This window comes from Plectropomus leopardus, chromosome 14, assembly GCF_026936395.1.
Source record: "Plectropomus leopardus strain MGB_pleo_1.0 chromosome 14, ASM2693639v1, whole genome shotgun sequence".
Classification (NCBI taxonomy): Eukaryota; Metazoa; Chordata; class Actinopteri; order Perciformes; family Serranidae; genus Plectropomus; species Plectropomus leopardus.
Window position 1 is genome coordinate 13,307,392 of NC_142189.1, and position 12,466 is coordinate 13,319,857.

General features: G+C 41.9%; 1 protein-coding gene across 1 annotated transcript in view; it reads right to left on the reverse strand.

Annotated features, from left to right (window-relative positions):
• dph6 (diphthamine biosynthesis 6) overlaps positions 1-12,466 on the reverse strand; it is a 71,987-nt gene that overhangs the window by 55,245 nt on the left and 4,276 nt on the right. The gene's annotated exons all lie outside the window — the stretch shown is intronic.

Consider the following 12,466-nt stretch of genomic DNA (forward strand, 5'->3'; position numbering starts at 1 on the left):
TGTAGCCATTATCAATTTCCCTGGCTACTGGTCCTTAAGATAACCCCCCCACCCCTCCTTCTCCCTGTGGTCCCTTCCTGCAATTTTTCTCTGCCTGATAAACATGCTGATTAAAGCGAACAGCGTGTAAACCTTTGATACTTTCCTAAATGAAATCCATGCCCTGCCTGGGGCCTGACGCTGCGCTGCAATGCACTGTGCCTCACACACACACACACACACAGCTCCACGTAGGCGTGCCAGCTAATCAGATAAAGGATGTGCTCTGTGTGTGTGTGTGTGTGTGTGTGTGTGTGTGTGTGTGTGTGGTGTTCACGGTGCAGGAGAGGATGTGAGGTATAAGTTAAACACATACAGACAAATACACCGCCAGAATTTAACTCTTTGACCTATAGCTAAACACCAAGAGATCTTAAGAATGTGGGGATTCACTACTCAAGTTTTAATATCTCCACAACGTGTCCAACAGTGGAATATACATTACAGTCAATTCCACTGCCCAGTGACAGTAATTAAGTCAGACTGATAACATTTCAGCCCAGCACAGAGTGAAGGGGGCTGCAGGCAGTGTCATGTAATTCTAGGTAAGCCTCAGGGCCAGCACTCTATTCTAATACAATGATAACCTTTTCCCTAAATACAACTGTCACTTCCTAAAGAGGCATATTAGGAGGTAAAGTGCGGGATAAGGGGAGACAGAGAGAACGAGGGAAAGAGATAGGAATGAGAGTGTTGAAGGAGAGTGCTACATCAACACCAATTTGGTCCCTGGGCTTTAAACTTGGCAGGACCAGACTTGGCCTGACAGAACAACAGAGCATCAGAGCAACAGCAAACAACATCCTCGTCTTGTGTTTCTGTCTGGCCGTCTCCTCCCTGTCTCCCTTTCTCTCTGGAGTCACACTGTTGTAGGTTCTCGGTAGGGATGTGCCATATCATATTGTTCATGAAAATACTGGAATCATTTTTAATATAATAAAAAGTATATCTATATTGTAAGAATGGCAGTAATTGCTTATGTAATACTGTCATGTCCTTAGGCACAGAAATAGCAAACATGGCTAAAAGCAACATTACTCCCAACTTTATGGTGAAAAAGTTAATTCCAGAGATGGAAACAACTTCAGTAATGCAATATGTAAGAAAAATAAAACAACTGTAAAACAAAAGGGGGGAAATACATCAAACTCATTTTACCACCTGCAGCAGACGCACCCAATTGAGTACAAGCTAGAGCCAAAAATCCCACAAGGAGAGGTCACCAGATAGCCCAGTAACAAGAAGAAAATGTTGGCATTGTAAATTTCTGCAAAGCCTGAATATGTTACATTTGTACCTACTTATCATATGCATGTTTCTAAAGTGATGTACTATAGGAGCTCACTTACAAGACACCTGCCAAGCTGCAGAACACTGTTCGAGAGTAAAAGCAAAAAACAAAAGCAGAAATGTTTTGGTAACCTGACCCTGATTTTTTTCTGGTAGCAAATGCTATTGTGAGTTCAAAATGAGACAGACAAACTACCTTAGTTCAGCATAGCATTGCCAAATCTTTGGCAAGTTGTGCCCCGTATGGCAGAAAATTACTACTGTTGTTTACAAACTTGAGATCATTTTTGTTTAGTTTTTACTGAATATCTAAAGGCAAGCTGATACGTTTAAGCTGATATTAAAAAAAAAAATCATACTATTACAATATTTTGCTGCAATTGCATTTTCTTGAATTTAACAATAATATATTTTCCAATATTATGTCATATTATGTCATATCATTATCACAGAAATACCCTGAAATATTTTGATATTGTTCTAGGGGGATATCGCCCACCCCGATAGGGGGCCCGTCAGGCCTCTGTGGCTCAGCTCAGTCTTGACCCATTAATTTTTTTCTCTTTTCACAAGCTATCTCACATTACATCATGCAACCTCATAATACCCAGGCATACTTGCTACTAATGACCACAAGACAAATTTCTCACACATCCCCTTGTTTTCAATGGAGACTGTAGCTCGTAGACGTTTGGCAAACAGCTTTGGAAAATGATTATTTTTGGATGCGGTTATGTTTTCGTCGCTATTACAGCTATCACCAGGAGACAGACAGGAATGAGGGGGCAGCTAATGCTGCTCTGGACGCCATTCTACAAATTCTAGACATACTTTCTCATCCTCTGTGGGAAAGGTGGGATAAATTATTATGAAAAAGGGGTATATGTATATATAAATCTGAACTGATGGATATTATGGGAATTGTTTCATGTGTATTCATGATGCCATAAAAAATACAAACTTTGATTTTATGGTAGCTGAAAAATTTATCAAAATGGTTTATAGTGAGAATACCTGACAAAGCGACAAGGTAGCTCATGAAGCGCAGTATAATAATAAATAATAATAAAATCTTTATGAGAGCTATCTGGCTAAACGATGTTTTGACTACATTAGAGGTGGGATCCGGGTAAGAAGCTAACATAACGATAAATCAAGGCAGAGGTCATCGGGACTCTTGTGACCCGTGAGCTACTTTTCTTTCTTCATGACTGTTGGCACAAGATCCAAAGAAAGATCTCCCTGCCCGCCCCGATTCCATGTCACTTTTCTTTTTTCAACATTTAATGACCCCGGCTCATTAAAGGAAGCTTCACCTGATCCAAGACCTGAGGCCCCGCATTAACTCACGCCCAGAGCGGGACTAATTCTGGCGTGGCGTTGTGCAACAGTGCAACCCCGTAGCAGCCCCGTCAGAGGCAGACTAAACAAAAGCCTGGCCTGGCTTCCCCTGTCCTCTCCAGCAGGCAGAAAAGCTATTAATGAGGATCTATGGCCCAGAGCAATGGAAGCCCTCAGTCCCCCCAGCCATGTCCATCAGGGTACTTAGCCCCATGCAGTCATTAACTTCTGTTACTAATTGTCAAATTCATTAAACTAATCCTTCCCCCACATCCGGATGTCTCCTGTGGAAATGGATGGAGAGGACTGAGTTATTAAGATGTCAGCTGTGGGGAAGATTAAGGCCAGCAGACATGCTCCACAAAGAAACGATACGGCCATTAAACTCTATATCAAGGTAGTGTGCGTGATATACTTTGTAATTATATATACATTCATCTTGGTAAGGGAGTAAAAGAGTGCTTCAAATGTATTCACAGTCACAGACATGCCTTCAGTCAAGATATGTATCTGCCCCTAAGATACATACACGGCAATCATAAAGCAAAGAATTTCGGCTTGAGAATGCGGCTATTTCATCAGCTCCCCGGCTTAAAAGGTACTTACGCATGCCACACATTCAGTCGGGGTAATATTCAACAGTCAAAACCATTAACAGCAACCAAGGCAATTAGAAAGCCATAAAATATTAAAAATTCAATATTCATATTCATATGGAATACATCAGAACCCTCATTAGCTCGCTCTCAATGGCTGTCACAATGAGGTCTTAATTATACACCCTAACAATACAAAGCGCCATTTTGTAAAATGGTGGGTTTCCAAAATGCCTACTTCAGCCTGTTCTGACAACGAGGAAGCCAGTGTTGGCAGATCTTGGCTATTACCAGACACAAGGCCACACATTTCCATTACAAAATACTCTTTTTATCGAGTCCAAAGTTGTTGACACACACTTTCTATTATATTTCAGCCTCCTGTATTTAATACGCTAGTGTGTGACAAGGGAGGCGGGGAAGACGACAAAGTGAAGAAATTAATTAAAGTGGTTTGAATGACAGTTTGCTCAAGGGCACCGGGGTACCATCACACGCCTTCCATCGCTGCATCCACACTGTCATATCGACACCACTCCTAACCCTTCCCCCCTTCTCTCAAACGCTCCGTCTCCTCTCCATCTCTCTCTTCCAGGATCCATCAAGTAAGTGACTGGACGCGACATGGTTTTAATGTTCTCTCCATTAGATCAGCTCTGGGCCTGTTGTAATGTAATGGGATTGTTCCCCCCTGTTCCCTCTACATGGTGGGAAACATGGAAAAAAGGGGGTTGGACCTTGTTGTAGCAGCTCGAGTGGATGTGGTACAGGGGGATAGGGCCAGCTAGGGTCAAGCGATTGTGTTTAATGTAATGCGGACACAGTCCCGGGGCGTGTTGGGCTGTCCTGACAACTCAGACATGCCAAACTGACAGAAAGCTTAGTGTGAGCTTAGTAGGAGGAGACACTGGTTATTTGTTTTAAATCAGCTTCCTCATTACCATTCTGTACAGACAGTTACACTCCAAGGTGACTCCCAGAGTTGGTGAAGGAGTGATTGTGTGTGGAAGAGGTGCGCACAAGGTACGGGATACCTTTCGGAGCAATTATACTGTTATAAGTTACACCCAAAGCTTACAAGATTATACTCTGCTTATATATACTGAAGGTTAAAATACAATGCACAATGTCTGATCCGTCAAAATAAAGCAACAAACAGACATGCAAGCTTAGCGAATGTCTTTGCAAAACAAACATCGTCCGAAACCTTGTTCTAAAAGGCTTTCAGAGACGTTCCCTTTGGTAAATTGGTGGGGCCGTCTGTTTGAAGCAGCTGTTGAAAGATGGGCTCTTCCTTTGTGCTCGTGGATGGGCTGGTGGGATGACTCACCACGTGTCAGTCCTCAACCATACAGAGTGGTGGAATAAGAAAAACAAACCACACAAAAAGCGTCATAAACCGAACGCCCTGACTGGTTTCTGAGATGATGCAGGTCAGAGATACAAGACACAGAGAGAGGAAGCAGAATAGGGGAAAGTATTACCCTCCAGCTGAGGCCACGATGCAGGTGTGACCAGCCAACAAGAGGATATGACAAGGGACATTGTCTCATCAGTGTGATGAGTGAGGGACACTTATCAGCCCACAGACATGTGACAAGTGACAAGCCAGGGTGTGTTGATTTGGGTGTGGAGAGGAATAAAAAAGCAGTAAACTGAATCCATGAAGGTACCACGGCAGCTTTTCAAAGCGGAGAGTTTGTGTTTGTATGGTTTCCTAGCCTGAAGTTTACACACACACACACAGACACAGACACACACCTACACTAGTACACACACACACACACACACACACACACACACTCTTTAGTCTTGGATAGTGATTCATTTACAATGACAGAGCTGTTTTCAGCGATAGAGCCTGAGCATAAATATGCCATGCCGCACAGCTGGAAAATGTAGAAATTCATCAGGGTTAAAAAGTAGGGAGATTAACGTTTCACGAGTTTCCTCTCAGATATATATGGTTACGTAAACACAAGCCCAGCCAGTCGTCAGCCAGGGAGGGAGAGGGCCTTGGCCAAAGCAAGCACAAAGCCCTAGTTTCAGCAGGCCAAGGACAAGGAGGCTTTCCATATCTACACGCATGGAAAACTAAATGTTGGGAAGCAGCGCAGAGACATAAGGTTGTTTATCGATGTACTGTGTGTCCATGAATACCTGCAATTCAAGCAAACATGTTTAGATATTATTAATGGCGCTTATTAAATGCAATATTTTAATGGGTGTTTCTACATTACACAAATTGTCACTTTTTTTAAGATGACAAGAAATCATGTAAATTCTTCCAGGGTCTTGCCATTAAAACGAGAAGGTCCTCCAATAAATAAGCAACCGTTTTCTGTAAGAAGTCATAATCCCAGCTCTGTCGTAGAAACATTCCCACTTGGCTGAGGTAAGAGTGTTTGAGCGTCTGAGACAGGAAGCTGCTTCTAGAAAGCGAGCGGGGGAGAATCAAAAGAAGGAGTCTCATGCCACAGAGAGGTAAACTATGTCAGTTGCTTTTCATGGTCCGTAACAACCACCTAGTCCGCAGGGGTGCCCGCACGCACATTCATCCACGTCCATGTATACACACACAGTCGAGAACTGGCCTACAAACACAGACACACACACTCCAAAATGTAAATGTTTTTCTGGTGAGGTCAGGTTCCAGGCTCTTGGCATCTTGGCGCTCCTGTCCTCTATCCTCCATAGCTCCGACAGACATCATGAACTCCCCCCAATCCTCCCCTCCTTCCTTCCCCAGAGAGAGACTGGAGGAAAATATAGCAGTGATGCTGGTTTAACCCACTCTCCAGACTCCAGACAGTGTTTTTCTACGGCTGGTTATGACTTTAGCTGCGGGAGGTGATGGGGCCTGCCACAAATATTTCTTGAGGGGAATGGTTCACAAAACAAAACATAAAAGCCCTCTTAATTTTGGAGTAGATGAATGGCAGGGAGTTGAAAGACGGAGCACTGTTCCTCAGCTGTCTGTTCTGAGAGGGGCAGAATTGGACCTGACGAGCTGTTAGTAGTGGTGAGTTTAAAAGGTTTTATTACAAGTCCGACCTCCTCTGTGACTGCCTGGATTATCCTTCACACTCTTACATGGGGCTGCAAAGTAAAACAACTGGCTAAAATCCAAAAGGAGCAATAAGCTAGCATGTGGAAGCCATGTAAATCCAACTTTATATTTTCTTGAAATTTTCTAAAGAAGAAAGCAGAGTAAAAAAATATGTTTTCATCAAGGGTGACAGTGAAGATGTAGCAATAGATCTCTAATGATCAAAAGTTATGTTGAAAGGAAGGACATCCAAAGGCAATTTGAAGAAAAAGTGACAAAACACACAACGACAAAAATGAAAATAAGAAGTTTGGGCAGCCAGGCTTAGAAAATGATCACAGCTTTTTTCCTTAATTTTTAATAAGAACAATCACACAAAAGAGAAATTATAATAATACACTTCCGATAATGGCGTATTTACATAAGTGCATAACAAAACATATTAGCCAATATCTCAAATGCAAATAACCGCTGAGATACAATTCATCCGGCATCAGAATAAAATCAGAAAAAAAAGACAATAAACACACACACATTCTTCATTGGAACAATGTTCAACCAAGCAGTGGTAGTGGCTCATGCCCTTGGCAAGGCGAGATAAGGCTATCAGCTTCCATCATCGCTAAACAAGATTGAGCAAAGTACATTAAGCAGAAAAATACAAACAAATTACAAAGGCTCGAGGCTAGGCTCTTTATCTAATGTTTGTGGGGACTGTTAGCGTCAGTTGGAGGGAAATGGGCCTGCGTCTAATAGATCCTGTCCCACCACTTCCACACGGCCAGCGAACAATACACAGTGCCATTATCTCAGCGCTAATGCTATCCTTCCTCATGTGCAAAACAAGCCCTGCAATCTCAACCCCACTGCCACTGTGTCGACCAACATAAATACGAGCAGACCAAAGGAAAAGATAACAATGGCTATCACATGGCGAGGCGGCACAGAGAGACAGCTGTTTGAAGGAATCTAGCTGAAATATATCCCTAAGTGCCATGCTACAAACTTGCACTGAAAATGCAATAAAAGAAAACTTTCTCCAAAGTGATAATCCATCGGTTTTTAGACGGCTTGTAAGCTACTTCCAATAACACCATTTAGAGGTCTCTCTGCACCAGCTCCAACACGCTTGCATTAGCTTTGTTATTGATCTGGTCTCCTAAACCCTCGCTGTGACCCCAGAGGTCATGATTTATGTATTAAGCAGCTTTTTAAAGAAATCCATTTTCCTGTTGAGCCCCCGATGTACATCTAATGCTGCACCATGCCGGTAATCAGAGAAGGGCTGCGTGTTTGATTTTGACCGCCCCCACTCCCCCTGCCTTCATAGTTCACACCCCTCCTCAACGACGTGTCTCACAACACCTCGGCTCCCTAATCGATACCAAAGAGCTCCTGGTTCAACTGGAGATTCCTCCGCCTGCCTGTCGGCCTCCTCCTCCTCCTCCTCCTCCTCCTCCTCCTCCTCCTCCTCGTCCTCCTCCTCCCTTCTCTTTTCTTTCTCCTCTCCCTCCTTTCCTCGCAGCAGGACGCACCTCCATCAGGGCACTCGCAACAACGCGATGCCAGGCTTCTGAAGGGTCCGGATGAAAGTGCGACGACAACACAATGGAGACAAAGTTGCCAGTAGAAGAAAGAAAGATGGAGCGAGGGAGAGGGGAAGAGTGAAAAAAGAATGTTTGGACTTGTGGACAGACTGCCTCTGTGATCTCAGAGGGCCCACTCTCATCTGCTGATGTCGATAATGGAGTGGCGGCAGAGACCGAGGATGAGGGGGGAATGTGTGCGTGTGTAATAAAGGTCAGGAGAATCAAGGAATGGGAAGGGGGGGTGCAAGTTTAAGAAAAGGATTATCTCACTAAAAACAAGGTGTTTTAACACACACCAGCGAAAGGGAATGTTTCATCTACAAAGGCCAAAGGTCTCAGAGCGCCTTTAAAAGACTTTTCCCAAATGTCTCCAAGAAGAAAATACTCGTTTGATTAAAAAAAAATAAATAAATAAATAAAAAATGTGCGTGAGGATTGGAAGTTGGGTGTTAACTGACCCGCAATATCAGTTATCCGAACAAATAAAAAGATCTAGCATTTCTGAAGAGTCGGATGCATTACAGGAGAAGAAATTAGATTTGAAAGTAACATTTCCATCGCTCTCAAAGCTGGGTCTCGCTACGACAGAGATGTCACAGTGCTGCTAATTAGAGCTGGCAGAAAGAAACGTGTGCGTAGATATCATCTATTGTTCCTCATCACTCTAATGAGCTTAAATGTCTTTGTCTTTATTCATCAGCTCAAAGGTTGCAGAGTTGCTGCAATAGAGTTGCTATCTTTTTATATATTATATATCAGTACAGAGAGCAATTGAAATTCGAAGTTGCATCTTCCAAAACTCACTGCCATTTGTGCTCTATAGGCTGGGATCTCTTCAGACACATGTTCTTTGTGTCTTCTGCTGAAATCCATCTTTAAATACAAAGCATCTCTTTTAATATCTAGTAAAAATGTAAAAGAAACAACTGGAAAAAATTGAACAAAACCCAGTAATACATAATAGCATCTACTTTTGTGCAGCGTAATGATAAGTAAGTAATTTGCAGTTGGCAGTGAGAAATCAATACAAATTTATCTATGAAGCACATTTTAAAACAACGACAGTTTACCAAAGTGCTACACAACTCAAAAACAAAAAAAAATTAAAAAACAATCAACACAGACCACAGAAAAATACAATAACTACCGATTAAAAAACACAGAAAAACCCCACAATAATATATAAACAATGTAGTAGGAACAAAGACCAGCTTAAAAGACATACGGATAATAATATATAAAAGCTACACTCATAGTGAGTTAAAAGCCAGAGAATAAAAATCTGCTTTAAGACGGGATTTAAAAACAGCAGGGGACAGCCTAACATGCAGAGGCAACTCGTTTCAGAGTTTGTGCTTTAACCTTGATCTTGGGACAGCAAGGATCAACTGGTCAGTGGACCTCAATGACCTTGGGGGAACGTACGATTGTAAAAGGTCAGATACATATGTTGGAGCTAGCCCATTTAATGCTCTGTAGGTAAACAGTAAAATCTTAAAATGAATCCTAAAACCCACAGGGAGCCAGTGAAGGGAGGCCAATACGGGGGAGTCGTGCTCTCCTTTGCGTGTTCCTTTAAAAGTCAAGAAAAAGAGTGCATGGATGAGAGCAATTCTATCTACCGTAAAGTGTTGAAAGAAGGCAAACTGGGGCAGAAAAGAGAGGCAGAGGTGTGTAAGGAGAACAGAGATAGACCTGTTATCTTGTAACTGGGACCCAATTTGACCTGACCTTGAACACACGAGCGTGCATGAGCGTGCACACACACATACACACAAGCAGGGTCACGGGGCATAAAGAGCCACTGTGTCAGGTCACAGAGCACAGAGAGAAGGATAAAGGACTTGAGGGATGTGATATGACTAATATGAGGGGTTTTGCAGGCCTTCGGGGGGACTGGCGTTACAGCCAGGGGTGACTGACACTGCTGATCTGTATCACACATCAGAGCGGATCACAGCAGAGGAGAGCAGCCCAGCCACACACATGAAGTATGAATGGACACACAATTTTTAAAATCCACACAAACAAGGATACATGACAAAGAGAGTGTTTAAACCACAAACTGAAAATCAAACTGTATCTTTATACGTAATGCTCATATTCTGGCTCACCTTTGAAGCCTGGCGGAGGACGCAAGGACATCACCTAGTCTATAAAAATATACCCTTACAGCTATAGATGTGCAAAAGTGAACTATCCCCCCTGCCGCTGACAAAACTGTTATTTCTCGCCCTCAAAGAGCGGGTTCAAAGATCAGCACCTAGCAGGATGGGATGGGGTATACGCTGTGGCTTTGCATGTCTATCAGGTTACACACTTCAAAGACACACAGCCATACACAGCCAGCGATGAGAGCAAAGGGGCCAAGGATAGGGCCACATTGTCATTCTGCCATTATTACTACAGCCAGAGGATGGACTGCTCATTTTTTTCTATTATAATTGGCCTTTTTTTCCCTCCATCAACAATGGTTCTGAAGAATATGATCTCTTCCTTTGAATCTCTTGAATGGCTCCAAACATTTTTCGAGAGGCCTAAGTGTGGAGTTTGGTTTGTCAGCTTCTGGGAATGATCCATAGATGGCACTGTTGGCTCATGCTATGGGCCTGTAGCAAGGCACTGCAAAGGAGGAGGAGGAGGAGGAGGAAGAAGAGGAGGGAAGAATATCCACTTAAAACTCATCAACTCCGGATCTGAGAAAAAAAAATTCTTTCATCTATGCTCAAGTGTCATTTGCCAAATATAATCTTGTAACTTCTAATTAATTCAAACTGCTAGAAAGAATCTTTCAAAATATCACACTTTCCAAACAGAGCACTTTTTTCATGCTAAAACTGTTCTTTTTCAGTAAGGGTTATTTAACAGCTCATTATCAAAAGATGTGTTTTTTTCTTCTATCTCTTCCTCCCTCCTCTATCACTTCTTCACTAATCAAAAACACCACAAACTCAATGTTTGAAAATAAAAAATGTTTTGCTTAGTAAAGCAGGTATATGGATGAGTTAAACACAGGGTTCCTACACATTTCAATGGACAAAATTTCAAAAAATTTCTGACTTTTCAAGGACCTGTAATAAAATTATACCATTCACAACATGAATGGTATACTTTACTCCGAATGTTAATTATTGTATTAAAACTAAAAAGTAGGGGTGAGCCATATCATATTGTCCACGATAATTCCAGTATAATTTTTAATATAAGAGAAATTCATATTGCGATACTGGCAATATTTTGACTTGTTGACATAATAGTGTCAAACCAATACACACAGCAACAACAAGCACAGCTGAAAGCAGAATTGCTAACGGCCAGGAGCAACTTCAGTAGTGTGGAATCAGTGTCCTGGTCATCCTGAATGTTTTTTGAACAGCCCCGAACTTTTTGTGGGCTGGGGTTGATCGACACACGTTTGAGCAAGAAGAGTGGAGGAGAAATAGCTGCGTATACAGGTCCAGGTAGAGAAAAAAAGTCATTTATAACTGTACTATTTATAGATTGAAGACAATGTTTTATTGTATTTGGCAACTGTTTAGATGTGCAGTTTTTGATTGATTTAATTTAGTTGTAATGTTTGTATTTTACACAGAATCTGAATCACACTGAGTTACTGTTGTTGTTTACAAACTAAAGAACTAAGAGATTATTTTTGTTCAGTTTTTTGACGGAATATTTTAAGGCAAGCTACATTTATGTTGACATATACATCTACAACACTTATTTTGTTGCAATCATATCGTCAAGAATATCGTTATCGCAAAAAATACCCTGAAATATCTGAATATTATTTGATTGCCATATTGCCCGCCCCTAGTAAACAGCAATCTTTTCTGTCTCTGATGGTAAGGTTTGTCATTCACTGAGTAATAGTTAGATTATACATGACAAAATATCATAACTTTTCCAAAAACTTTCAATGATTTTTACTAATTCCATGACTTTTCCCAAAACTTTCAATGATTCTTACTATTTCTACGACTTTTCCAGGCTTGGAAAAATTAGATTGTGAAATTCCATGACTGTGGGAACCCTGTAAACTATATTACTAAATTTGACCATCATTAATGACTTTTCAAGAGATTTGCGATGCTCTGACAGAATTGTGTGAGATTATTACTCGACACAAGGTGGTACAAAAGTTTGTAAACCTACCAATTTGTAAGAATGCAAAAAATGGCAACTTCAGAGAGTAGCTGAAATTTGAGATGAGAAAGTTGTATTCTTATGGTTGACATCATTCAGTAAGAGCGAGAGGAAGCCTGTTGTTTATGGTGCAGGTCTGTTGATGATGGTGAGAGGGGTAAACTGAGAGACGACTGGAGGTCTGCTAGCCCGCGAGGGCCCCATGGGAGTCCAACTGCCCTGATCTATGGCCCGTCTGACTGGTGAGGTCACACCAGAGAAGCCCTGGAAATGGGAAATTAGCAGCTTTTTGCAATTAGAGCCCTGACCACAGGCAGAGATGGTATATTGCATCGCATATCAGGGACACATCCACTGTTTGACTATTAATGCTCACGAGAGCGCAAGTGCGTGAATGTGTGCGTACTGACAAGAAA